This window comes from Halichoerus grypus, chromosome 4, assembly GCF_964656455.1.
Source record: "Halichoerus grypus chromosome 4, mHalGry1.hap1.1, whole genome shotgun sequence".
Taxonomy (NCBI): Eukaryota; Metazoa; Chordata; class Mammalia; order Carnivora; family Phocidae; genus Halichoerus; species Halichoerus grypus.
The window spans coordinates 113,971,122-113,998,901 of NC_135715.1; the positions used below are offsets into that span (position 1 = coordinate 113,971,122).

The 27,780-nt window shown below is 35.7% G+C and overlaps 1 protein-coding gene and 1 pseudogene across 4 annotated transcripts in view; one reads left to right on the forward strand and one right to left on the reverse strand.

Annotated features, from left to right (window-relative positions):
- MBD5 (methyl-CpG binding domain protein 5) overlaps window positions 1-27,780 on the forward strand; it is a 437,846-nt gene that overhangs the window by 203,028 nt on the left and 207,038 nt on the right. For all 4 annotated transcript variants that reach the window (XR_013447132.1, XM_078070760.1, XM_036064765.2 and 1 more), the window contains one exon: window positions 8,919-9,066. The gene's annotated coding sequence lies outside the window, so the exon portion shown is untranslated. The remainder of the gene's footprint in view (window positions 1-8,918; window positions 9,067-27,780) is intronic.
- Window positions 1,634-27,764, reverse strand: LOC118518188 (prefoldin subunit 5 pseudogene; annotated as a pseudogene).

Consider the following 27,780-nt stretch of genomic DNA (forward strand, 5'->3'; position numbering starts at 1 on the left):
ACTTTAGATTTAAGGAGAAAATTGCCAGATTAACTTTCTATAACTATTTTCAGCATTGCGATAAGGACATACTATAGTCTAGCCCAGCCTTATTCTATTGTTTGATTCTTTCCCTGAATTTCTTTTCTTATCTATACTAATTATGTGTGTTCCATGTTTAGACTTATTTATGTATGTTTAGATTTTTAAATGTGAAATATCTGAAGAAATATACAACTATTTTCCTTTAGGTATATCTTATAAGATCAACGTAGTTATTCACAGTCATGAACAGAAATATTTCCCCTAGTATCTTGGCAGCTTATTTTAAATACTTTAGAAGCAGAAGATTATCTAATAAAAATGAATTCATTCTTTTTTTTTAAAGAAAAAAATTTAATGATAACATTATTGAGATATGATTCATATGCTATACAATTCACAATTTTAAATTGTACTGTTTGGTTCTTTTCTGTATATTTACAGTGTTGTACATCAATCACCACTATCTACTTTCAGAACATTTTCACCACCCCAGGAAAAAACCCTACACCCTTTAGCAGTCACTCTCCATTCCCCTCTACTCCAAGTCCCTGGCAACCACTAATCTTTTTGTCACTATGGATTTGCCGATTCTGGACATTTATACATAGAATCATACAGTATGTGGGTTTTTGTGTCTGTCTTTCACGTGGAATAATGTTTTCAAGGTTCATCCATCTTGTAGCATGTGTCAGAATGTCATTCCTTTTTATGGCCAAATAACATTCCATTGTATGGATTATATTACATTTTGTGTATCTATTCATCAGTTCATGAGAGCCCATTCTTTTTGAATCAGTTATTAATCTTCAGTGACAAAAAGCCTGAAATTATAGTTTGGTACTGAGCAGTCTGATGTGTTTTAGACATTAAAAATTGGTGTTTTAAAAAAGGCTTTTGCGGGGCGCCTGGGTGGCTCAGATGGTTAAGCGTCTGCCTTCGGCTCAGGTCATAATCTCAGGGTCCTGGGATCGAGTCCCATGTCAGGCTCCTTGCTCAGCGGGAAGCCTGCTTCTTCCTCTCCCTCTGCTGCTCCCCCTGCTTATACTCTGTCACTCTCTCTGTTGAATAAGTAAATAAAATCTTTAAAAAAAAAAAAAAAAAAAAAGGCTTTTGCATGTCTGATAGTTGTAAGAGATTTAAGCTTGCCTTTCAAAATTCTAAAAACTTCTTAATTCCAAAATGCATCTGGCTCCAAAATTTTGGATGAGGGATTGTCTGTAGTATCTGGAAATTAAGAGAGAAGGAGAATTTGGTCATTTGTAGAGACTGTTCAATTTATCCTTTTTTCTAGGTAAGCATTCACTAGACCTTCTTTCTTTCTTTATATATTTCTAAATAAAGGACATTGTTATTGGCAATAATTTTAAATCTTTGTCTTACTTCCCTGATCTAATTGGTCAGTATGCCCAATGGATTCTACCTTATTAATACCTCTTACTTCATTCTCTCTTTTCTGTTCTTACCTCTAGGTACTGAGTTCATTTTTTTCCTCCTAGCTAGCACACTTATTAGCATTAAACACAAGACCCTTCTCTTCCCTGACCCCAAGAAGCCACGCCCACAAAGTCACAGGCTTCTGAAGCAGGGTCCCTCTGCCCCATTTCTGAAACAAGCTCTCAGGCCTTGGCAGTAGCCTGAGTTGCCCCCAGGGCTGTGAGCTGCTGAATCTTCTGGCTCATTATCTCCATGCAAGACTGTTTCACGGCATGCTTCTGCACATAACTGGCTGGATTTTCTCCATTTGCCTGTTGAAGAAGTCTATCTTCTTCCTGAAAAAGTCCTTGGCATCTTCAGCTGTCTTTTCTACATAGTAGCCTGTTCCCACATCCATGAGTACATGTGCTACATCGTGTAGTTTCCCAGGGACATACATAGAACTCATCATGGGATGAGTAATTCTTTCCCCTTGTTCTTATTCAGCATGTTCAGACATTCCTTGGCTTCCACATACTTGGTCTGTACCACCCTGGGCTGGGCAATGGATGTGGGCAAGAACTTCACTTCCTGGTCCAGCTGGTTCTTGAGTATTTCTAGCTGCAGCACGTTCAGCTCAATGATGTTAACTGCACCATGTTGAGAAGCGAGTTCATTTTTGTTCTAGATTATAATATAGCAGTTTCTTTACATCTATCAGCAGCTTACCTTACATCAATTAGAGAATTTTAATCAAACTACATTTTAACTTTCTGTAGACTTGTCTATTTTCCAGCCACTGTCCTGCAAATTCCTTGAAAGCAAGAACTGACATTTATTTCTTGACTTTTTTCTACAGTAGCTGGCAAAGAGTTTGTGCTCATCTGTTTGCTGAAGGAATAATGAATGAATGAGTAGAGTGAATAAACATTATCACTTAAACTATATTGTTAAAAATTATATCATAAAATTTATTTTAGAGGTGCCTGGGTGGCTCAGTCGGTTAAGCGTCTGACTCTTAAAAAAAAAAAAAAAAAAAAAAAAGATTTTATTTCTTTATTTGAGAGAGAGAAAGAGAGCATGAGTGGGAGGGGGGGAGAGTCAGTGAGAGAAGGAGAAGCAGACTTCCTGCTAAGCAGGAAGCCCGATGCCGGGCTCGATCTAGGACCCTGGGATCATGACCTGAGCCAAAGGCAGACGCTTAACGGACTAAGCCACCCAGATGCCCCTGTAAATTAATATTTATTATACATAATAAAGACATTCAAGTGGTTTCACTGCTCGTAAGTGCTATTTAATTTATCTTCAATTATGTGGAGAGAAAATGATTTGACAATAGTAAATTTAAAATTATGACAATATTTTAAATAATACTTGACTTTGTGGCCAAATGAGTATTTAAATGTATACTGAAAACTCTAAGTTACAGCATCAAAAGTAGGTGCCAAACTGCTTTTATGATCTCATCTTTCAGAGTTCTTCATCCTCTATGCTTTTGAAATCAGCTGGTTTTAATTTCTAAATAAGAAAATGCTGCTCAAGAAAATTAAGGATAAGACCATATTCTTTTTAGTTATGACTTTTTAAAAGTATTTGAGACTTTTAGGAGTTCCTTTTGATTAGATAAGTGCAGTTTACAGGTTTGGTGATGGTTGTCCTAACGCAAATTTACAAGCTTCATAGTAATTTTATGCTTCTCATTAATTATATGCCACCAAAAGTTCTTTGTGCTTGCTATCTTTAACCAGCAATCTATGTGACAATAAGTTTCAAAAGGTAGGACTGAGAGCTAAACAATTTAAACTTCTATAATAATCACAAACACCATGATGTCAAGGAGGTCATCCATGTGAATATATGAGTGGCTTAGAAAGAAGCATGCTTCTAAGGTCCCTATAATAGTCATTCACTCATATGCCTTGGATGCTCTTAAGGGGAAGAAATAGTTAACTATGCAGTTATTAATTTTTTTTAATTACAAGTTTAAATAGATGTCATTACTGCTGTTAACATTATGAACTCCTCGGAAAACTGTGATCTTCTAGATGGGGGTCAATAAGCTTTTTCTGTAAAAGGTCAGTAGTAAATATTTTAGGCTCCACAGGCCAGCATGTCTCTGGCTCGACTCAGCTATGTTACTAAGGTGTGAAAGTAGCCATGAGCAATACATAAACAAATGAGTACGGCTGTGCTCCAGCTGTAATTATGGGCACTGAAATTTAAATTTTATGTCATTTTCAGATGTCATAGAATTTTTTTTCTTTTGATGCTTTGAACCATTTAAAAATGTAAATACCATTCTTGGCTCACGGGTCATACAAAAACAGGTGTCAGGCTAGATTTGTTTTACATGCTAAAGTTTGCTAGCTTCTGTTGTAAATGGTTAAATCCGCCAGTTAAGAAAATCTGCTGTAAGTAATGAACTCGTAAGCTTCTCCACTATCAAGTCTATCACACCATCCCAGAGTTCTTACTAATTTGAGCATATGCCTGATGACAAAAGATGTTCAGTTTGTCACCAGCAGCTTGTGTGTGACTCCAATAATGTTGCTTCTCAGTCCCACTCCGCAAGTATCTCATAGAAGTAAATAAAAAAATCCTCATCCCTGCCTGCTGTGAAACGAATTGTCTTTTGTAAAGATGATGTAATGTGATGTAATGGAAATAAAACTGGGAGACTTGGAAACCAGACAGTAGCCCTCGTTCTACCACTGCTCGAAGTGGTCAGGTTTCTCAAACTTCTGAGGCTCCATTTTCTCACTTGCTCATCTCAAGGAAGTATTAAGAGGTCATGTTGTAATAGATGAAATCACTGAGTTATGAAAATCACTGGTAAAGTAAAAAGTGTCACATAAATATGCCACTGTGGTGGTGGTTACACTTTTTATTTACTCTTACATATGATTTCGGACAGAGCTCCCTATGCTGATGTATCCCTCTTCGGTCTAGGAATAGATTAAAGATTGCACATAAATTTTATTCACGCATTTTGCCTCTGTACTCTCACACTTTTAAGCTACTTTTATCTTTTTATTGTATAGATCTATCAGGTTAATTACTAGTAGTACTATGAAATTTTCAAATTATATTCCACATACTATTCTGTGAGAGCAGAGACTATTTTGTACTTGCTGTATCCACAGGACCCAAAACAATGTCTGGAATATATTTGGGTCTCATTTATAGTTTCTGGGTTGAATTAGTGATGAAAATAATCCCATATGTTTACTTGCTTTTTGTTACCAAAAGGAATATAGGAAGCTCATTGTAAACAAAATGTTTTTAAATGCATAGAATAAAACACATAGGATTGCAAAGAAAAATTGACTTTATTCAACTTTACTGAAATGTAGTTCTATTCACAAACAGTCCATGGTGCTGGCTCTTAAAATATGGAAGGATTTCTAACTAGTTATTAGGAAACACACGATCCATAATTATAAATTGCAAAATTACTTTGATAGAATGTAAAACAAATGCAAGCTTTGCCAGGTCTCTTCTTTAAGAAATCTTTGCACTTCTAAATTATAATAAAAACAATGGATTTTTTAAAAAATCTATTTTGCTAAATTTCTTTTGGTTGCAACAAGAAAAATAGGTTTTAGTAAGCTTACTCAAAAAGCACATTTGTCTGGGAAGATACCATCATAGAATTGACAGGTGGGAAAGAACGTAACAGGAATTGATAGGTGGGAAAGAACGTAACAGGAATATACTCAACTTTCTCCAGTATAGGGCCATTAACGGTGGCTCCCAATGATCAGTCCAAATTTCAAAATACCAGAAGAGAAACCCAGCTGACCCAGCTTGAATCACAGATGCATGCCTGAATTAGTCAGCCAGGGTCGGATAGTGGAATTGTGCAGTAGAGATACCAGCGCTAAGGGCTACTGTGTGCTAGCAGGATGAGCTAGAAAGCCACCTCGAGAGCTATCTAGTCTTATTAATCTGCTTCTAGGAAATAGTACATTTATTTTATACTTACTAATTTTTCCAAAAGAAATATTTCACTGCAAGACAACTTTGTCGATTGATAGCTAGACTACCTTTATAATTATGAATTTTAATCTGTGCCAAACCACCTGCTGCTATATTAATAAGTGGCTTAATATCATATAATACAACCAGTATAATGTCACGGCATTATGGCATAGATGTTAAGAGAGTGGCCCTTGAGCCAGGCTTGCAGGGCTTCATATCCCGTATCACTTAATTAACTGTGAAAGATTGGATAAATCACTCAGTCTCTGCCCTTCGTTTTTATTGTCTGTAAAAAATAAGTTTATCAGTGAGCTTTCGCTGTAGTACAAACCATAAAATCTCACTGGCATACTACAATAAGCTTCTAGTTTATGCTCAGGAGTCTGTGGGTAAGTTGAAGTAGGTATGATCCAGGCTGGCCTCAAGTGGACATGGTTCCAAGTGGAGGATAGATCTAAGTCTGAGCCAAATGTCTCATTTTCCTTGGAGCTAACTAAAGCATCTTTTTTTCCCTCAGATTAAAAAGCAAGAGGAGCACCTGGGTGGCTCAGTCAGTTAAGCGTCAGACTCTTGATCTCAGCTCAGGTCTCAGGTCTTGATGTCAGGGTTGTGAGTTGAAGCCCAACATTAGGCTCTGCACAAGGCACGGAGCCTACTTAAAAAACAAAAAACAAAAAACCAAGATAACAAGGGAAGAAGTGCAACTGCACAAGCATATTTCAAGGCTGTTTGCATGATGTCTTCTGTTACTCTGTTGGTCAAAGCAAATCTAGGCCCAAAGTCACAAAGCAGAGGTATATACATATATACCTCTTCCATATACCTTCCATGGGGGTGTGCTAGGGAAAAAGAGCATGATCCAATTTACCACAGTGGGTAAAATTACTACTTATCTAATAGAATTATTATAAGTTCAATATACGTAAAGACCTTAAAATAGTGCCTGGCACAGAGTAAATGCTCGATAAATATTTATTATTATTGGGCATACTCTTATGCAGAAACTCACACAAAAGTTCAGTGTTGTATATATGTTACATAAAATACATATTTGGGACATTTCCTTGGCGTTGAACACACATGCTAAATTTAATTTAAAACTAGTCTCTATTTTTGTTACTATGATTAGATGAGCAAGATTATGTGTCTCTCAGATTGGTAAGCCAACTTCTGGGATAGTCAGAGTGATTACTACCTCAATTATTTAACTGTTAAGTGGAATCATAGAACTGCTAAAGACCACTGAGTTCAGTCCTCTTGTTTTACAGATAATGCATTGGGCCAAGAATGGTGAGATATCCAAATGAAAGAGAAAGAGCTAGATGGATAAAGATGGATGGATGACCGATAGATAAGGAACTAAATAGAAAACGAGAATGCAGAAAAGGGCAAACCTAGATCTGTGGAATTCTAGCTCACTGTATCACACAGCCCAGGTGTTGTTTCCTATAGTTTTATCGAAATGCCATTTATCATGTTTTTTTTCTTTTAGTGAACCTTAAAAGAAGAAATAATTTTAAGAAGCTTTTAAAATGCTTTCTTACTATTCCTTCAATTGAGAAGAACTATATTATAGGGTAGGATTTACTTACAACGTAAAAAGCAAAAACAATGAGTCCTTACAGAAGCAAATACTGATTGAATACTTATCTGTTAGGCACTGGGCATACAGCAAAAAAAAAATAATCCTTGGTCCGGTGAGCATACCAAGTGGTCATTCCTTTGTGTGTGATGGGACACAAACATACAGGAGAGACAGGCAATAAACAAATTAATATGTAGAATAGTCCACAAACAATAGGTAGGATATTCCATAATATCTTTTGTGCAATTCCAAAATCAAAAAGCTCTGAAATTGAAAGTGTTTGTAATTCATATTGTGGTAAAACCTGACCTAATCTTACCTCGTTTAGTAATAAAAGTGATATGAGGCTATTTATTGCCTTTTTTAAAAAATCCCACTTAGAATGAATATATGTTTTCCTGTAGATGTATTAACCTACTAGACCTCTCAGATACAGAGGGAAGAGGAGCATGTTACATAATTACAGTACATGTACCATATTGCTTTTAAAAACTCAAATAATACTTAATTCCGAAACACATCTGGTCACTATAAGGATTGTGTTGGGCTATATAACATTTAGAAATTATAAATACCATGAATGAAAATGAAGCAAGGTATGGGAATAAAGAATGGGGGTTGAGAGTGGAGGTTGCTTGGCTACATAATAAGAGAAGGCCTCTCTGGGAAGTGACTTTTGAGCAGATTCTTGAAACAGGCAATGGAGCTCTCAGAGGAAAAGAAAAGAGTGTTTCAGTTATTGGGACAAACATGTGGCTATCTGGGGAAAAGTGTTCCAGTCTAAGGGAAGACCAAGGTCAAAGACATAAACCAAGAGTGTGCCTAGCATATTTGAGGAAGAACAAGAAGGCCACTAAGGCTGTAGAATACCAAACAAGGGAAAAGTGGTGAGATAGGCTGACGGGTAAACAGAGACCCAATCATGTCACATAGGGTAAGACTTTATCCTAACTGCTATGGGAAATCTTTGGAGAGTTTTGAGCAAGGCAGTCTAAAGTCCAATTTTCTTTTTAAAAATGTCACTCTGTTACTCTAATAAAAATACCATTCTTTTGCTATGTGGATGATAGATTGTTACAGTAGTAAGGATTTAGAAAAATAAATGACCATGGCTGTGGGTGAAATTCAGAAATTTAATGGTGAAATTTTATTTTATTAACAAAACAATATCTTAGTCATGCTTTAATAAAATATTTATTTGAGCAAGTCCTGTGCTATGAATTAATCTAAATATCATTAAACTATTGTGTTTTTTGTTTGTTGTTTCTAGAATTTTCACTAAGCATTAAGGCTGAGAAGTTAGCTTGGTCATGATAATGCTTTTCCCAGTCTCCCTTCCTCTTCCAAAGATTCTTCTCTTGGGGTACTTGGGTGGCTCAGTTGGTTAAACGTTCAACTCTTGGTTTTGGCTCAGGTCATGATCTCATGGGTTGTGGGATTGAGCTCCATGTCGGGCTCCTTGTTTGGCAGGGTCTGCTTGAAAGATTTTCTCCCGCTGCTCATGCTCTCTTTCTCTCTCTCTCAAAATATATAAATCTTAAAAAAAAAAAAAAAAGATTCTTCTCTTGTACCTGTTGAGAGACAACCAGATGAAAAAGCCTTGAACTGGGAGTAATAAGAACTGTTTTCTCATGCTAGCTCTGCCACTAATGTAACTTTGGTTGAGTTGTTTAACCTCTCTGGATTTCAGTTTCCTATAGTGAAAAGTGTGGGGATTGAATCATCTGATTGACATAGCTCTTTCTTACTGCATTCTTGAATTTAGCAAGTTTTGTGTGTAAGGCTAAAATTCTATGATTCTTAATGAGAACTCGTAAAACTCTCAAAATGTTCTTAAATGTGAATCTGAAGAAATACAGAATAACTGGCTATCTGTTCAGACTTGGTAAGTTCACTCTTCTTTCCTTTTTAACAGGACCAAGGAGATAAATACCAGAAGCCAAGAGTACAGAATATTTTCTTTCATCAATCCATAGAACCCTGATACTTCTCTAATTCCATCACACACAAAGTAATGACCACCTTGGCAGATGGCCACAGAGGATGTCAACAGTTTTTTGGAGGCAAGCAATGAAATATTTATATTATGAGTTTTCTGTTGTTAAGTATGTAGAAACAGGTAGTATTATCTTGCATTTTAATGAAGAAAAACAGTGTTCTTTAATATAGAAATTTTATATATTAAGCATAGCTAATATAGCTATTTCTCTATAGCTATTTCTCTCTTCCTTTTCTTTTTTCCTGAGCATTATTGCATGTCAAAAGCTACATTAAGCTCTTTTTGCATATTGTATTTCATAGTATAGAGCTGCATTAAATCCTTAAAATACAAAATAAAAATTTAAATAACAGAAATTAAGTACCCATGTTTGAAAACAGTGCCGTTTGTATCCATCTTGGACACATAATCATCTAAATACAAATACTAAATAGTTTGGGAAGTTAGAATTATTTTCTATTTATTTTGGGATTATCCACACCATTTATGAAATTTTTTTGTTTAATTCCAGCATTTTTTTCTCACTTATTTTTAACAACTATTCTGAAGTGCTCCAAAATCTTGGGAAGTAATTCCTTTACATTCCTCACAGCTTTATATTTTGTAAGAATCCTGCATCAAAAGAACTCATGGAACTTTTAGTTCCTTTTCCAGCAGCTCTTATTACTCTTGGAAGAACAGTCAGCCAAGGATGTGGACCACAGTGCCGTCTTCAAAATTGAAATTAATTACATTACCAGTTAAAGGGAAAGTTTGCTTGGAAAGAAATTGACCGTATTTTAAAGAAAAAATTATAAATATAAGGAATCTGCCTTCTCCACCTTCATGAAATATAAAGACTTAAGTAGATGAATATAAAATGAAATAAAAATAAACATAAAAATTTAAGTAGAATGCACAAAAATTGAATTTTTCAAAGGATTTTATACAAACAAAGAAACTGTAGATGTGCTCACAGTTTTTTATTTAGTATTACTTCAACTCATAGGCCTAAGGTCATCTAGCAAACGAGTCTGCTTTTTAAGTTGTACATAGAGGAACACTTTTCCAAGTAAAGGAGAACATAAATGTTTAAAAAGCCCAGTGTAGAGCTTCTGAGTTTTCTTTCAGTAACTAGAGTCAAAATTAATTCTTGCTTTTCTGTTGGGGAAAATTTCATCTAATTACATTCAAATTATTCTGGAACTTTTTGGAAAGCAAATCCTGATCACCAAAGAAAGGAAAAAGCAGCTGTGTTGCCCTTGCCTCACTGTTAGAAGAATAGCATTATTATGCAGTCACTGGGCTTTATAGAACCAAGAGTGGTTATCCACTGGCTGCCTTCTGGCAGAGACACACCTAACCCTTTCTGAGCTGCTGGTAATGTATGCCTTCTGTTCCTAAGGATCTTTAAAGAAATAGTTTCCACTACTTCCTTCAGCAAACCAATCTAGTATAACAGCTCTCGGGAGTAGGAAGTTCTTTCCAATAACCCTTTGCGCAGTTGTAGTAATCGTTTCTAAAACAAGTTTTCTTATACTTTAATCACGATTTAAATCTTTTCTTAGTTTGATATAATCAACTTCACTATTGTAAGAAAAATTTTAATGGGGCGCCTGGGTGGCTCAATCAGTTGGGTGTCCGGCTCTTGATTTGTGCTCAGGTCATGATCTCGGGATTGTGGGATTGAGCCCCGTGGTGGGCTCTGTGCTCAACGGGCAGTCTGCTGGAGATTCTCCCTCTCCCTCTCCCTCTGCCCCTCCTCCCACTCGTGTGCTTTCTCTTTCTAAAATAAATAAATAATTTTTTTAAAAAAGGAAATACTTAAAATTGACCATTGCTAAATTAATAGAAATAGTTTCTATAAACAGTGCTTCTCCATGAGCAACCTATTTTGTCAAATTTTTTTCTCTAATATTTCCTTTTTTAACTCATTCACATATCCTATTTTGATCTTAAGTTATTCTTTAACCACAGCAATGTATCTTATGTCAGATAGCTCTAATTTATATTTCTTCCACTTTATATTAAGAACCAGCCCTTTGTTCTCTTTGAATTGCATTCTGTTTATGACCATGTCATTAATAAGCCACAGATATTTATAATTCTCATCAAAAGTGCTATTTCATTTATTTCCCATATTTTAAGGCTTATTTGAATACTAAGGTTGTAAAAACTTTTAGTACTTAGAAAGGCAATTAAAACATACCAGGTATGACTTACAAGTCTGCTATATAAAAACACAAATTCAAAGAACATATTAAGACTGACTAATCAGTGGTTGGGGCACCTGGGTGGCTCAGTTGTTTAGCGTCTGCCTTCAGCTCAGGTCATGGTCCCGGGGTCCTGGGATAGAGCCCCGCATCGGGCTGCCTGCTCAGCGGGGAGTCTGCTTCTCCCTCTCCCACTCCCCCTACTTGTGTTCCCTCTCTCGCTTTGTCTCTGTCAAATAAATAAATAAAATCTTTAAAAAAAAAAAAGACTAATCAACCACAACTCTGCCATACCTACCAGCTTTGTGACCTTAGACAAATTACTGGTTCTCTTTGACTCCCAATTTGTACATCTTTTAAGTAAATATCTTAGGTATTTAGCACTTGCCTAGAGCATAATTCAATAAATAGGTGGATATAGTTATTCTACTTTTTGTAAAATGATTGAAAACAGGTTTCCTAATGGCCAGCTCAACTCTTACAAAAGAAATAATGAATTTGTCCATTATACTCATGCCAAATTTCTTTTACATCATTTTGTTGTCATACTGCTACTAAATTTTATTCATTGAATTTTCCCGACAGTTTATGTTGAAACATGTGAAAATGCAATTTATAAAAAAAATCACTATTTAGATTCAAAGGGATACATGCACCCTGCTGTTGATAGCAGCATTATCAACAGTAGCCAAATTATGGAGAGAGCCCAAATGTCCATCGACTGATGAATGGATAAAGAAGTTGTGGTATATATATGTATATGTGTGTGTATACGTATACACACACACACACACACACACACACACACACACACACACACGTACACAATGGAATATTATTCAGCCATCAAAAAGAATGAAATCTTCCCATTTTCACCAATGTGATAGAACTAGAATATATTATGCTAAGTGGAATAAGTCAGTCAGAGAAGACAAGTACCATCTGATCTCACTCATATGTGGAGTTTAAGAAAGAAAACAGATGGGGGCACGTGGTTGGCTCAGTCAGTTAAGCGTCTGCCTTTGATTCAGGTCATGATCCCAGAATCCTAGGATCAAGCTGCATGTCAGGCTTTCTGCTCAGCGGGGAGTCTGCTTTTCCTTCTCCCTCTGCCCCTCCCCCTCGCTCCTGCTCTCTCTATCTCAAATAAATAAATAAAATCTTAAAAAAAAAAAAAAGGGTCACTTATGGTTTGTTTCCCTCTCTCTTTTTTTCCTCTACTCCTTTCCATATGTTCACTGTTTTCTTTCCTTTTTTTAAAAAAAAATACTTTATTTATTCATTTGAGATGGGGGGAGGGCCAGAGGGAGAGAAGAAGCAGACTCCCCACTGAGCAGGGAGCCTGACATGGGGCTTGATCCTAGGACTCTGGGATCATGACTTGAATCAAAGGCAGATGCTTAACTGACTGAGCCACCCAGGCGCCCCAAGCCATAAGAGACTCTTTTTTTTTTTTTTTTCCCATAAATGACTCTTAATGACAGAGAACAAACGGAGGGTTGTTGGAGGGAGGTAGGTGGGGGATGGGCTAGATGGGTGGATGGGTATTAAAGAGGGCACTTGTCATATGTAAGTAATGAATCACTGAATTCTACTCCAGAGACCAATATTGCACTATATGTTAACTAACAAAATTTAAATAAATAAAAAAAAAAAACAAAGAGCCTAAAAAAAGTTCACTGTTTAAAAATGTAGTTGTTAAAAAAAAATTATTGTTAACCCTTAAGTCTTAGTTTACTAGGTGTGCTGTAACAAATTACCACGAACTGGATGGCTCAAATTTTAAAGAATTACTCTGTCACAATTCTTGAAGCTAACAGTCCAAAATCAAGTTGTCTGCAGGGCCATGCTCTTTTGAAGGCTCTAAGTAAGAATCTGTTAGATGCCTTTCTCTTAGCTTCTGGTGTTGCCTGGCAATCCTTGGCATTCTTTGGTTTATAAACTCATTACTTCAATCTCGGCCTCCCACATCACACTGTTTTCTCCCTGGGTTTCTATGTCTCTTCGGCTCTTCTTTATAAGGACACAGTCATATTAGATTAGAGCCCACCATAATTCAGTATGACTTCATCTTAACTTGATTACATCTACAAAGACCCTATTTGCAAACAAGTTCACATTCAGGTGTCAAGAATTAGGATTTAAACACATTTTTGGGAGGTGACACAATTTTCAAATAACACTCTCTAATATATGTTTTTGAACTGAGACTAAAGTTAGGGCAGAAAAATTGTTTCTAAAAACAAGAGAATTTTCTTTTCCTGGGAAAGAAGTTGTTTCACTTGTGACAAGATATGGTCTATGAGTAGATGTACATATTTTGCTTATAATGATTTGGCAATACCATTTCTTTTTTTTCTTTTTTAAGATTTATTTATTTATTTGACAGACAGAGACACAGCGAGAGAGGGAACACAAGCAGGGGGAGTGGGAGTGGGAGAAGCAGGCTTCCCACCGAACAGGGAGCCCGTTGCAGGGCTCGATCCCAGGACCCTGGGATCATGACCTCAGCCAAAGGCAGATGCTTAACAACTGAGCCACCCAGGTGCCCCGGCAATACCATTTCTTGAGCATAATTTCTTGATAACACTTTTGCCCATATACTCTATAGCTATATTTTTTTAAATTATAAAACAATATCTACCATTTTGTTTGTTTACTTGAGCTCAGAGTTCAAATAATAGAGTTACAGTTTTATGATTAAGGCTTGTATCCATATTACATATATCAACAAATAAGATTCTCTAAAGACTTTAGAGGTGGTATTATATTTATATTTATAATTGTACTGATAGTTACACTTTGTAAATGAACTGAGTTAGTTTTTCCTTTGCTAATTTTGATTCAAACCAGAGCCACTTTTTATTTTCATGAATAGGAAATTCACTTTAAATTCAAATTTAAAAATATTCTTTATCTTTCAAAATGAACATAGCCACTATATATTTTTAACATTAGTTCTACAGCTTATTCTAGTAAAGCTAATTCTAGTGAAGTCTTTTTAATATATAATTTGGTATGTGGTATATAGATCATCAGTACATTTTTATCTTCTTTATGACCATCTCCCATATATTTAGATAATTGTCACAAATTTTCCATGTAATAAAACTTCCATAGGATGTACACTCTTATTTCAGAAGTTCAATGAGAGGATTTTATGTGTATTTTCTTGTCTTTGAGCTTCTGACAAGGAAGGGATGTAAAGCATTATAAACTCCTGTTTTGGGAATGAAGAAAGATGGAGTAGGAGGATCCTGAGCTCACCTTATCTTATGGCTACAACTAGGTAACATCCACATCAGTATAAATAACCCAGAAAATGACTCAAAGACTGGTAGAACAGACTCTCCAAAGATAAATGTAGAGAGTAGGAGATGTGGTCAGGAGCCAAGTTAACCCACAGGACTGTCTGCAGGAGAGAAAGATGCTGAGGGCATGGATAAAGGAAAAAAACACATCCTCACACCAGGCACCCCAAGCACAGGAACCCACACAGGGAAGACAAGTCTCCATATTGTTTGGCTTTGAAAACCAGTGGAGCATAATTCTGTGAGTTCTTATAATTAGTGAGGCTTAACACCTAGAACTTTAAAAATCAGCAAGCTCAGCTCTGTGAGAGCCAGGAGGGTGAGAGGAAACTGAGTCCCCACCCTTAAAAAGACAAAATAACAAACAGCCCTGCTGAAATATAGCTTAGAAGCAGCAATTAAAAAATGCGTGGGGTATAAGGGAGGGAGATTTGTTTACTAATCTCAGAGTATGTGCTGGAGGGGCAGGGATCTGTTGGAGACTTCTCCAGTAACAAAAGAGCTAGTGGGCACCACTTCACTCCCCCACCCCTAGCCTAGGTAAATGGACACCTGTAGGAACCAGTGCAACATAAACACTGTGTTGCTAATAGCACATCCCACCCCCACTCTCTTCTGCAGATTTAGCCCCTCTATCCTAGCTTGGGCAGGAGTTTTCCCAGGCAGCTGCAGGTCTCTTCCCATGGACCTTGCTAATAGCATGTCACCTTCCCCCCAACCCCCATGCTCTCCTACAGACTCATCCCCTCCAGCCCAGGGGCAGGAGTTTTCTGAATCAGCAGCAGATCCTTTCCCACGGCGCACCAGTGCAAACCTTTCTGGCCCCACAAGCCTTGCCCCTGCATTCTCCTGCGGACCTGCCCTCAGGAGGAGTCAATCCAAAGTGGTGCCACAAGTGTGGCATTGTACAACAGGGGTGAGCAGCACTTCAAAGTGACTCTTGTCCTGAGGGGAGAGGGAAAGATAACCATACACAGCAGTCCCACTATGACCCCCAGTGGGCTAGAGGTAGACTTCTGGTCTGACTGCAGGCCCCACTCATCAATAAAAGCTTTTCAGGGAACAACACAGGGAGAGCACACTGCAGTTCACTGTTACCACAGCTCTGGCAAATGCCTGCTCTAATTCAGCTCAAGCCCGAGGTGGCCCCACACTGGCCACTAACAACACAGGGACCAAACCATGCCCTAAGAGGCAAAGAGAGCCATAGCTGACAAGTGAACTGAAGACAAATGCAGCTGAGCCCCAACAGCAGGGCACATGCAACACATGCAGGAGACACCCCTGAAACACCAGGTTCTGGTGAACAGGGAACATTACATTACAGGGCACTACAAGATCTCTTCTTTGTAAGGCCACTACTTTCAAGAGCAGGAGATAGAGCTGACATTTCCTATCACATAGAAACACATACAGAGAGGTAGACAAAATGAGACAGAAGAATATGTCCTAAATGAAAAAATAGGACAAAATCACAGCAAGAGAGCTAAATGAAACCTAGGTAAGTAATATAGCTAATAGTAAATTTAAAATAATGATCATAAGATACTTGCCAGACGAGAAAAGAGTGGAAGGCCTCAGTGAGACCCTTAAAAAAGAATAGAAAGCATAAAAAAGAACCAATAGGAGATGAAGAACTCAATAACTAAAATTAAAAAATCACTAGAGGGAATAAATAGTAGACTAGAGGAAGCAGAAGAATGGATCAATGTGACCTGGAGGACAGAGTAATAGAAAGCAATCAAACTGAACAGGAAAGAGAAAAAATATTTTTAAAATGAAAATAGATTAAGGGAACTCAATGGCACCATCATTCATAATAACATTCACATTATAGGGATCCTAGAAGAAGAAGAGGGAGAAGAGTGGGCAGAAAATCTATTTGAAGAACTAATAGCTGAAAACTTCCCAAATCTGGAGAAGGAAACAGAAATTCAGATCCAAGAGGCACAGAGAGCCCCCAACAAAATCAACCCAAAGAGGACCACACCATGACACATAGTAATTAAAATGGCAGAGAGTACTGATAAAGAGAGAATTATATAAGCAGCAAGAGAAAAGAAAAGTTACATACAAGGGAAACCTCATAAGGCTATCAGCTGATTTTCAGCAAAACCTTTGCAAGCCAGAAGAAAGTGGTGTGATAGTCAAAGTGTTCAAAGGAAAAAAAAACCTGCAACCAGAAATACTCTACCCAGCAAGGCCATCATTCAGAATAGGAGAGACAAAGAGTTTCCCAGACAAACAAAGCTAAAGGAATTCATCATGACTAAACTACCCTTACAAGAAATGTTAAAGAGACATTTTTTTAAAGATTTTTATTTGAGAGAGAGAGCACAAGAGCGGGGGAAGGGGCAGAGGAAGAAGGAGAGAGAGAATCCCAAGCAGACTCCTCGCTGAGCATGGAGCCGGATGCAGGGCTTCATCTCACAACCCTGATATCATGACCTGAGCTAAAATCAAGAGTTGGATACATAACTGACTGAGCCACCCAGGTGCCACAAGGGGACTCTTAGAGTGGAAAAGAGAGACCATAAGCAGGAGGAAGAAAAGTAGAAAGCACAAAAACAGTAGTATTAACTATATATATAAAAATCAAGGGATTCATAAAGTAAAAGGATGTTAAGTATGACACCATATACCTAAAACATGGGGGGAGAGGAGTTAAAATTTAGTGCTTTTAGAATGGGTTTAAGCGTAAGCAACCATCAACTTAATATAGACTACTGTATGCATAAGATGTCACATATAAACCCCATGATAACCACAAATCAAAAACGGGTGATAAATATGCAAAAAAAGGAATCCAAGTATATCACTAAAGAAATCCAGCACCCCATGAGAGAAGAGAGTAAGAGAAGAAAGGAACAGAGAAAACTACAAAAACAACCATAATACAAGAAATAAAATGACGATAAGTACATACCTATCAATAATTACTTTGAATGTAAATGGACTAAGCATTCCAATCAAAAGACATAGGGTGACAGAATGGATAAAAAAGCAAAACCCATCTATATGCTGCCTGCCTACAAGAGACTCATTTCAGACCTAAAGACACAAGCAGATTGAAAGTGAAAGGATGGAAAAGTATTTATCATGCAAATGGAAGTGAAAAGAAAGCCAGGGTAGCAGTACTTATATCAGGCAAAATAGAATTTAAAAAAAAGACTATAACAAAAGCAAAGAAGAACACTACATAATCATAAAGGGGACAATCCAACAAGAAAATATAACAATTGTAAATATATATGCACCCAACATGGGAGCGCCCAAATACATAAAGCAGCTAATAACAAACATAAAAGTAATGAATAGTAAAACAGTAATAGTAGGGGATTTTAACACCCTACTTATGTCAATGGATAGATCATCCAACACAAAATCAAAAAGGAGACAGTGGCTTTTAATGACACATTGGACCAGATGGATCTAACAGATATATTCAGAACATTCCATTCTAAAACAGTGGAATACACATTCTTTTCAAGTGCACGTGGAACATTCTCTGGAATAGATCCCATGTTAGGCCACAAAGTAAATCTCAACAGATTCAAAAAGATTGGAGTCATATGGCATGCATCTTTTTTATTCTCAACACTATGAAACTAAAAATCAACCACAAGAAAAAAATCTGGTAAGACCAAAAACACACGGAGGTTAAGTAACATGCTACTAAACAATGAGTGGGTCAACCAGGAAATCAAAGAGGAAATCAAAAAGAGACAAAGGAAAATGAAAACACAGTGGTCCAAAATCTTCAAAATGCAGCAAAATCTGTTCTCAGAGGGAAGTTTGTAGCCATACAGGCCTACCTTAAGAAGCAAGAAAAATCTCAAATAAACCTAAACGAATTAGAAAAAGAACAAACAATACCCAGCATCAGTAGAAGGAAGGAAATAATAAAGATTAGAGCAGAAATATACAAAATAGAAACTGAAAAAAAAAACCAATAGAACCCGTAGCTGGTTCTTTAGAAAGATTAACCAAATTGATAAACCTTTAGTCAATCTCATCAAAAACTGGAGAGGACTCAAACAAAATCAGAAACGAAGAAGGAGAAATAACAACCAACACCACAGATTTACAAAGAATTATAAGAGAATATTATGGAAAATTATATGCCAACAAATTGGACAACCTAGAAGAAATGGATAAATTCCTAGAAACATATAACCTCCCAAAACTGAATCAGGAAGAAATAGAAAATTTGAACAGACTGATTACCAACCATGAAATTGAATCAGTAATCAAAAATCTTCCAACAAGCAAAAGTTAAGGACCAAATGGCTCCATGGGTGAATTCTACTGAGCACTTAAAGAATTAATATCTGTTCCTCTCAAACTATTCCAAAAAATAGAAGAGGAAGGAAAGCTTCCAGATTCATTCTATGAAGCCAGCATTACCCTGATATCAAAAACATATAAAGACACTACAAAAAAAGAAAACTATAGGGTAATATCTCTGATGAATAGATGCAGAAATCCTCAACAAAATATTAGCAAACTAAATTCAACAATACATTTTTAAAAATCATACACCACAAGTGGGATTTATTCCTGGGATACAAGGGCTAGCTCAATATTCACAAATCAATTAACATCATATGTCACATCAACAAGAGAATGGATGAAAACCATATGATCATTTAAATAGATGCAGAAAAAGCATTTGACAAAGTACATCTATTCATGATAAAAACCCTCAACAAAAGAGGTTTAGGGTGAACATACCTCATAATAAAGGCTATATATGAAAAAACCACAGCTAACATCATACTCAATGGTGAAAAACTGAGAATTTTTTCTCTAAGGTCAGGAACAAGACAAGGATGTCCACTCTCACCACTTTTAATCAACATTGTACTGTAAGTCCTAGCCACAGCGATTGGAGAAGAAAAATAAATAAAAGCATCCAAATTGCTAAGGAAGAAGTAAAAATTTCACTCTTTGCAAATGACATGAAACGATATATAGAAACCCTAAAGACTCCACCAAAAACCTACTAGAACTGATAAATGAATTCAGTAAGGTTGCAGGATACAAAATCAACATACAGAAATCTGTTTTATTTCTGTACACTAATAATGTAGAGAAAGAGAAATTAAGAAAACAATCCCATTTACAATTGCACCAAAAATAATAAAATACATAGGAGTAGGTGAAAGACCTGTACTCTGAAAACTATAAAACACTGAGAAGGGACACCTGTGTGGCTCAGTCGGTTAAGCATTTGCCTCTGGGTCATGTCATAATCCCAGGGTCCTGGGATCAAGTCCCACATCAGGCTCCTTGCTCAGCAGGGAGCCTGCTTCTCCCTCTGCCTGCTGCACTCTCTCTCTGACAAATAAGTAAGTAATATCTTTAAAAAAAACATTGAGGAAAGAAATTGAAGATGACACAAACAAGTGGAAAGACATCCCATGCTCATGGATTGGAAGAAAAAAATATTGCAAAAATGTCCATACTACCCAATGCAATCTACAGATTTAGTGTAATCCCTATCAGAATACCAAAAGCATTTTTCACAGAATTAGAACAAATAATCAGAATTTGTATGGAACCACAAAAGACCCTGAATAGCCAAAGGAATCTTGAAAAAGAAAAACAAAACTGGAGGTATCATAATCCCAGATTTTAAGATATACCACAGAGCTGTAGTAATCAAAACAGCATGGTTCTGGCGCAAAAGCATACACATAGATCGATAGAACAGAATAGAGAGACCAGTAATAAACCCAGAATTATATGGTTAATTAACCTTTGACAAAGGAGGCAAGAACATGCAATGGGAAAAAGAGTCTCTTCAACAAATGGTGTTGGAAAAACTGGACCACTTTCTTACACCATACACAAAAATAAACTCAAAATCGATTAAAGACCTAAATGTAATATCTGAAACCATAAAATCCTAGAAGAGAGCATAGGCAGTAATCTCTCTGACATCAGTTATAGCAACATTTTTCTAGATATGTCTCTTATGGTAAGGGTAGCAAAACAAAAAATAAACTGTTGGGACTATATCAAAATAAAAAGCTTCTGCACAGTGAGTGAAATAATCAAGAAACTAAAAGGTAATCTATTGAAAGGGAGAAGGTAGTTGCATATGACATATCCAATAAAGGGTTAGTATCCAAAATATGTAAAGAACTGATACAACTCAACACCCCAAAACCAAATAATCTAATTGAAAAATGGGCCAAAGACTTGAACAGACATTTCTCCAAAGAAGACATGCAGATGACCAACAAATATCTGAATAGATGCTCAACATCACTCAGCATGAGGGAAATGCATATCAAAACCACAAGGAGATATTACCTCACACCTGTCAGCATGGCTAAGATAAAAAATAAAACAAGTTTTGACGAGGATGTGGAGAAAAAGGAACCCTCATGCCTTCTTGGTTAGAATGCAAAATGGTGCAGCCATAGTGGAAATCAGAATGGAGGTTCCTCAAAAAATTAAAATAGAACTTTATGTGATCCAGTAATTCCACTACGTATTTACCCAAAGACTATATGAAAACACTAAATGGAAAAGATATATGCACCCCTATGTTTATTGCAGCATTATTTACAATAGCCAAATTATTGAAGCAACCCAAGTGTCCATGCATAGATGAATGGATAAGAAGATGTGGTATAGATATGCAATGAAATATTACTCGGCCATAACAAAAAATGCAGTCTTGCCATTTGCAAGAACATGAATGGGGCTAGAGTGTATAATGCTAAGTGAAGTAATTCAGTTAGAAAAAGACAAATACCGTATGATTTCACTCATGTGTGGAATATAAGATACAAAACCAAACAAAAACGAGACAATGAAACAGACTCTTAACTATAAAGAACAAACTAATGGTTACCAGAGGGGAGGTGGATGGGAGAATGGATGAAATAGCTGAAGGGAATTAAGAGTACATATATCATGATGAGCACTGAGTAATGCATAGAATTTTTTAATTCCTATATTGCACACCTGAAACTAATATAATACTTTATTGTAATTATACTGGAATTCATATTTTTAAAAAATAGTAAGATAAAAAACAGAAAAAAAAAATCCTGTTTTCAGGCCCTTGTGTTTTTTCACTGTTGCATGAAACACATAAAATTTCCAAAATATACTCTCTTGCAGGTAAAACCTGCTACAAATTATTCTTTGCATATAATAGGTACTTAATAAATGTTTATGAAGTGAATGAAGGACATTGTAATTAGCCCCTCTGCTTATAGACAGCATCCAGGAGTGATATTGAAAGTAAGGCAACTCTGAAGCTAACTCAGTTACACACCTTTCATGTTAAATATTTTCTTTAAATTTGGTATAAAAGATAAACACACATTGGAACTAGAGAGTTTGAAATGCTGCAAAGTGGAGACGTGTTCTTTATTTCCTAGAATTTTTCAGTAAACTGAAGGACTTAACGGTTTTGGTTTATATTTTTATATCCTTTTCCAAATGAATTTTGAAACTTTGGGAAAAGAAAACATAAAGTGCAAGGTTAAACGACTAGTTGACTAAAGTGTGAGGTTTGATTTTCTAAACTATGGATCAAGCAGTGGTTCTCCACCCTGACTATGCTCCAGCATAACCTGGAAAGCTTTTAAAAATGTAAATGTTTTCGCCCCGTCTCTACTGGTTAATCTCAGTTCTGCTAATTACTACTTGTGTGACTGAGCATCTATTTATTCCATAAAATTGGATTCTCTAGAAGTGGAGATGATACAAAAGTACTGGACTTTTGGATAAGAATGTGCCTCACAGAAATTGGAAACAATATCTACTGAGAGGTGTGCTGATCTAATTAAGAAAACTTTGAACTGAAAAATAAGGACTTTATAGTTTGATAGACATCAGTAACAGTAAAGTAAATACCCCGTATTATTGGTAAAAATACCTAGGGAGAATATGAGGATATTGTACTTTTGCCCTCAATGTCTGTATTCGAAGCCCAGGATATGTCTGAAACTGGAATGGACTGATTTCTTAGATGGAGTATTTAACATCAATAGCATGTTCGCAGTGAGAATGAATGAGCATATTTGCTAGGAGTATGACATTGGTAGTTACGGTGGTGAGTAGGGATAGGGTAGGGGCAGCTTATGGAATTCTTATGGATTAGAAAACCTCTAAGGCCCTTTACGACTCTAATATGCTATGTTTGTAAATAATCGACTGTTCTTTCTTTACATGTGTTTATTTATCTATACATTTTGAAAACTTTTATGTGCCAGACACTATACCAAAAGATAAAATCTGTGGACATGAAGAAATAGAATATACTAGGTTTGATAATCACTATGATAAAGTATCATGGAAACATTTAAATAATTGTATTTCATTTATACATGTGTTGGTTATTTCTATTATAGGAGTTAACTGAAATACATGAGCTAGGAATCCCAATATACTTAAATGTTCGGAAAGAAATTGCATTATGATGATTAGAAAAGTGTCATCTCGATCCAGGATGTTTGAGGAGAAGCTTCTTGAAAAATCTGTACAATGTGCAATATACTGTATCTCGCTGAAATTACTAAAGGCTAAGACTCAGATCCTAATGTTAATTACTGTCATTTTTCCTTGCCTGCATGCTCCTTTACTGAGTATGCAACTGATCAAGTTGTTTTTGATGCAGCTATTGCTTGTTAATAGCTAGAATCTTGGGGAGAGAGGCCAGTTTCCTGGAATAAAAACTGCTGAGGATAGAGAAACAGCATCCATAAGATAAAGGTCTGAGTGTAATGGGCTTTGGAGGACAGGACTCAATTGATCCCGGAGCCCCAGCGGGAGTGAAGGGAAAGGAATTTCTAGAGAAAACTCTGTAGTTCTGACTTGAAAGAAGCAAAATGAAAACAGCAATAATTATTTCCTTTCTTCTGCCATATATTTCAAAAACAATTTGAGAAGAAAAAAGTCCACAAGTAAAATTGAGTTTACATTTATATTTAGATAACTTTCCTTATTCCAGAGTTTTACTCTTTTTTTGTTTTACTGGATTTTAGTAAGTCACTCCCTTTTTGAAATGTTTTAACTCCATAATAGAATTCAATATGTAATACTGTCAATAAGTGAAGAGAGGGACCACATATATTTGTTTAAACAATCAGCATATTACTGGTGAGTTTCTTCAGAAGGAATATGTTTTGTTAGGTTTTGCTTTTGAATTATTGAAGCAATACATACTCATGATTTTTAAAATAAGAAACAAATAATATGGAAAAGTATAAAATAAAAAGTAAAATTTGAAACCATCCTGTTTCTACTTTCCACAAGTAACTTGTATTAGCTTATTTTATGTATCATTTCAGAAATCTTCTATCCACATACAAGTTTACGTGTGTACACACATATAACATGCACATGTACATACACATGCACATGCTGTATATGCTTTTTTTTTTTACATAAATGCAGCATATCCATTGTTCTTTGCTAGTGGCCTTTCCTTTGTCTCTTTATTGTTGATTTCTAAGAGCTCTTGGTATACTAATAAAAGGTATCTTCTCTTAGGTATTTCAAACATTTTTCTGCTGTTTAATTTGCACTTCAACTTCATTTATGGTAGTTTCTTTTTTCCCATGCTGAAATTTTAAGTTTTGGTTTAATCAAATAATCAGTCTTTCCTGTTAGGGCTTCTGTAGTTTATGTCCAAGATTATAAAATATATAACACCATTTCTTCTTTCCCACCCTTATGGATTAATTTTTGTTAAGAGACTTTATTATAGCAATTTTAGGTTTACAGCAAAAGTAAGAGAAATATAGAGATTTCCCATAGACCCTCTCCCCCCAAACATTCCTAGTCTCCCCCATTAGCAATTTCCCCACCACAGTGGTACATTTGTTACAATTGATAAACCTACATAGACACATCATTATCACCTAAAGTCTACAGTTTACCTTAGGGTTCACTATTGGTGTTGTACATTTTGTGGATCTGGACAAATTTATAAAGGCATGTACCCACTATCACAGTATCCGACACAGTAGTTTCACTGCCTTAAAAATCCTCTCTACTCTGCCTATTCATCCTCCAATTTTTTAAATAAAATATTTTATATTTAAATTTTTAAATCATCTGGCATCTTGTTAGTGTACCGGCAGCTTTTACTGATTAATCTTTTTATTTTAATTTTAATTTTGGGGGGCATTGATTAATCCTTTTTTTAGTCACCTTTATCATATATAAAAATCTTATGTATATTGGAGTATATTCAGAATTCTCCATTATACATTTTCTATTTGTCTATTTTCTTCTCTAGTATAAAACTCCTTAACTGCTGTTATCTTTACAGTGTTTTTACTATCTGGAAGGACTGGTCTCCTCTGTACTCCTCTTTTTTTTCTTTTTCAAAATATTTGTAGATAATGACATGTTTTTAACCAGATGAACTTTGGTGTCATCTCTCAAGTTTTGAAAATAAAAAATCCTATTGCTATTTTAATAGGAATCTTATTAAAATAACAGATTAATTTAGTTGGAATAATGAGTCTTTGAATATTGATTATATCTGTCCTGAAAACAGATTACATGTCTTATAGATATCTGGATTTGTTTATTCTGAGTTATATATTTATGTTGTGTTTTTCATATTAAATGGGTTTGTTTCTAGTTTTTGTTTTCTAACTGGGCATGGCTTATATATAGGAGAATCATTTATTTTCATATACTGTGTAACTAGCTACCTTTCTAAACTCTTTTCTGGGGGCAGTTTCCATTGATTTTCTTGGGTTTCATGCATGTATACATGCATATCATCATGGAAATAAGGACAGAATTGTCTCTTCGACCCCCAACCAAGTTTATTGAGTAATAATTGACACATAACATAAGTTTAAGGTGTACAATGTGATGATTTGATATAAGTATATATTGCAAATGATTACCACAATAAGATTAGTTAACATATCCATCACTTCCTCATATAGTTACCCTGGGGAAGGGGTGTGTGTGTGTGTGTGTGTGTGTGTGTGTGTGTGGTGAGAACATTTAAGATCTGCTCTCTTAGCAACTTTCAGGTATACAATATAGTATTGTTAATTATAGTCACTATGCTCTGCATTAAATCCCCAGGACTTACTCATCTTATGACTGGAAGTTTGTACCCTTTGACCACCTTCACCCGTTTCTCCCACCTTATCTCCCACCCCACCTCAGCAACCACCAATCTACTTTCTGTTTCTATACGTTCAGTTTTATTTTAGATTCCACATATAAGTGAGATAATACAGTATTTGTTTTTCTCTCTTGGATTTATTTCACTTAGCATAATGCCCTCAAGGTTCATCCATGTAGTCACAAATGGCAGGATTTCCTTCTTTTTATGGATGAATAATATTTCATGTTATAAGCACACACACATCACGTTTTCTTTATCCATTCATCCATTGATAGACACAGGTTGTTTCCATGTCTTGGCTATTGTAAACAATGCTGGTATATCGACCTGTAGTTTTCTTTTCTTATAGCATTCTTATCTGCCTTTGTAGTAGGGTAATGCTGGCCTTGTAAAAATGAATTTAGAAATCTTCCCTCTTAAATTTTTTTGAAATGTTTGAGAAGGATTGGTATTAATTCTTCTTTAAATGTTTGGTAGAATTCACCAGTGGAACCATCTAATCTTGGGCTTTTGTTTGTTACAAGGTTTTTGATTATTAATTCAGTCGTCTTACTCATTGGTCTGTTTGGGTTTTCTGTTTCTTCATGATTTAGTCTTGGTAGGTTATATGTTTCTAGGAATGTATTCATTTTTCTAGATTGTCCAACTTATTGGCATATTATTATTTGTTGTAGTCTCTTATTTTCCTTTGTATTTCTGTGGTTTCTGTTGTAATGTCTTCTCTTTCTTTTTTTTTTTAAGATTTTGTTTATTTGAAAGAGAGTGAGAAAGAGAGAGAGAGAAAGAGTTGAGACCAGGGAGGGTCAGAGGGAGAAGCAGACTCCCCGCTGAGCAGGGAGCCAGATGTGGGCTCAGTCCTGGGACTCCTGGATCATGACCTGAGCCAAAGGCAAACACTTAACCGACTGAGCCACCCAGGCGCCCCTGCTCTTTCATTTATAGCTTTATTTGTGAGTCCTTTCGTTTGCTTAGTCTAGCTAAAGGTTTGTCAATTTTGTCTATCTTTTCAAAGAACCAATTCTTAGTTTCGTTAATCCTTTCTATTGTTATTCTCTATTTCACTTATTTCTATTCTAATCTTTATTATTTCCTTTCTTATGCTAACTTTGGGCTTAGTTTGCTCTTTTTCTAATTCTTTGAGATGTAATATTAAGTTGTTTATTTGAGATCTATTTTCTTTATGTATGCATTTATAACTACAAACCTTCCTGTCAGAACTGCTTTTGCTGTATCCCATATGTTTTGGTATGTTGTGTTTCCATTTTCATTTGTTTCAAGATATTTTTTAAATTTCTCTTGATTTCTTCTTTGATCCATTTGCTGTTTAGTAGTGTACACTTTAATTTCCATGTATTTGTATATTTTTCAGCTTTCCTCCTGTTATAATTTCTAATTTCATACCACTGTGTTAGAAAACATACTTATATAATTTCTGTCTTCTTGAATTTGTTGAGATTTATTTTGTGGCCTCATACTTGATCTGTCCTTGAAATGTTCCATATGTGCTTGGAAAGAATGTATATTTTACTACTATTGGATGGGATGTTCTTTCACATCTGTTAGGTCCATTTGGTCTATAGTATTGTTCAAATCCACTATTTTCTTATTAAGTCTCTGTTTGGATTGATCTGTCCATTGTTGAGAGTAGTGTCTCTTCCTTTCTAATATTTATATCTCTTTCTCCTATATAAGTAGCTAATACATCCAGAACAATATTAATATAATTGTTTTAACATTTTTTTTGGCCCACAAATACTTTTCCCACCATAGATATAATACATACTATTACAGCTCTCATAACTCTGAGGAAAGGAAAAATAGGTAATTGCAAATCAAAAAATTCTTTAGAAAAGTGAAACAGAACTGAATGAACAGTTGAATTTCTAGAGTTATATGAATTATAAGAATCAATTCTCTGATGACAGAATTGTCTTTTCTCCCCCAATGGCTACTCTGAGATTTACCCTTTATCCGTGTTCTTCAGCAATTGACATGATGTACCTAGATTATGTTTCTTTGTGTGTTTCTTTCTTCAGTTTTGCTGAGCTTCTTAGATCTGTAGGTTGATATTTTCTCAGCAAACATGGGGAATTTTACTCATTACCTCATCAAATATCTTTTCCTGCCCCATTTTCTCTTTCTTTTTC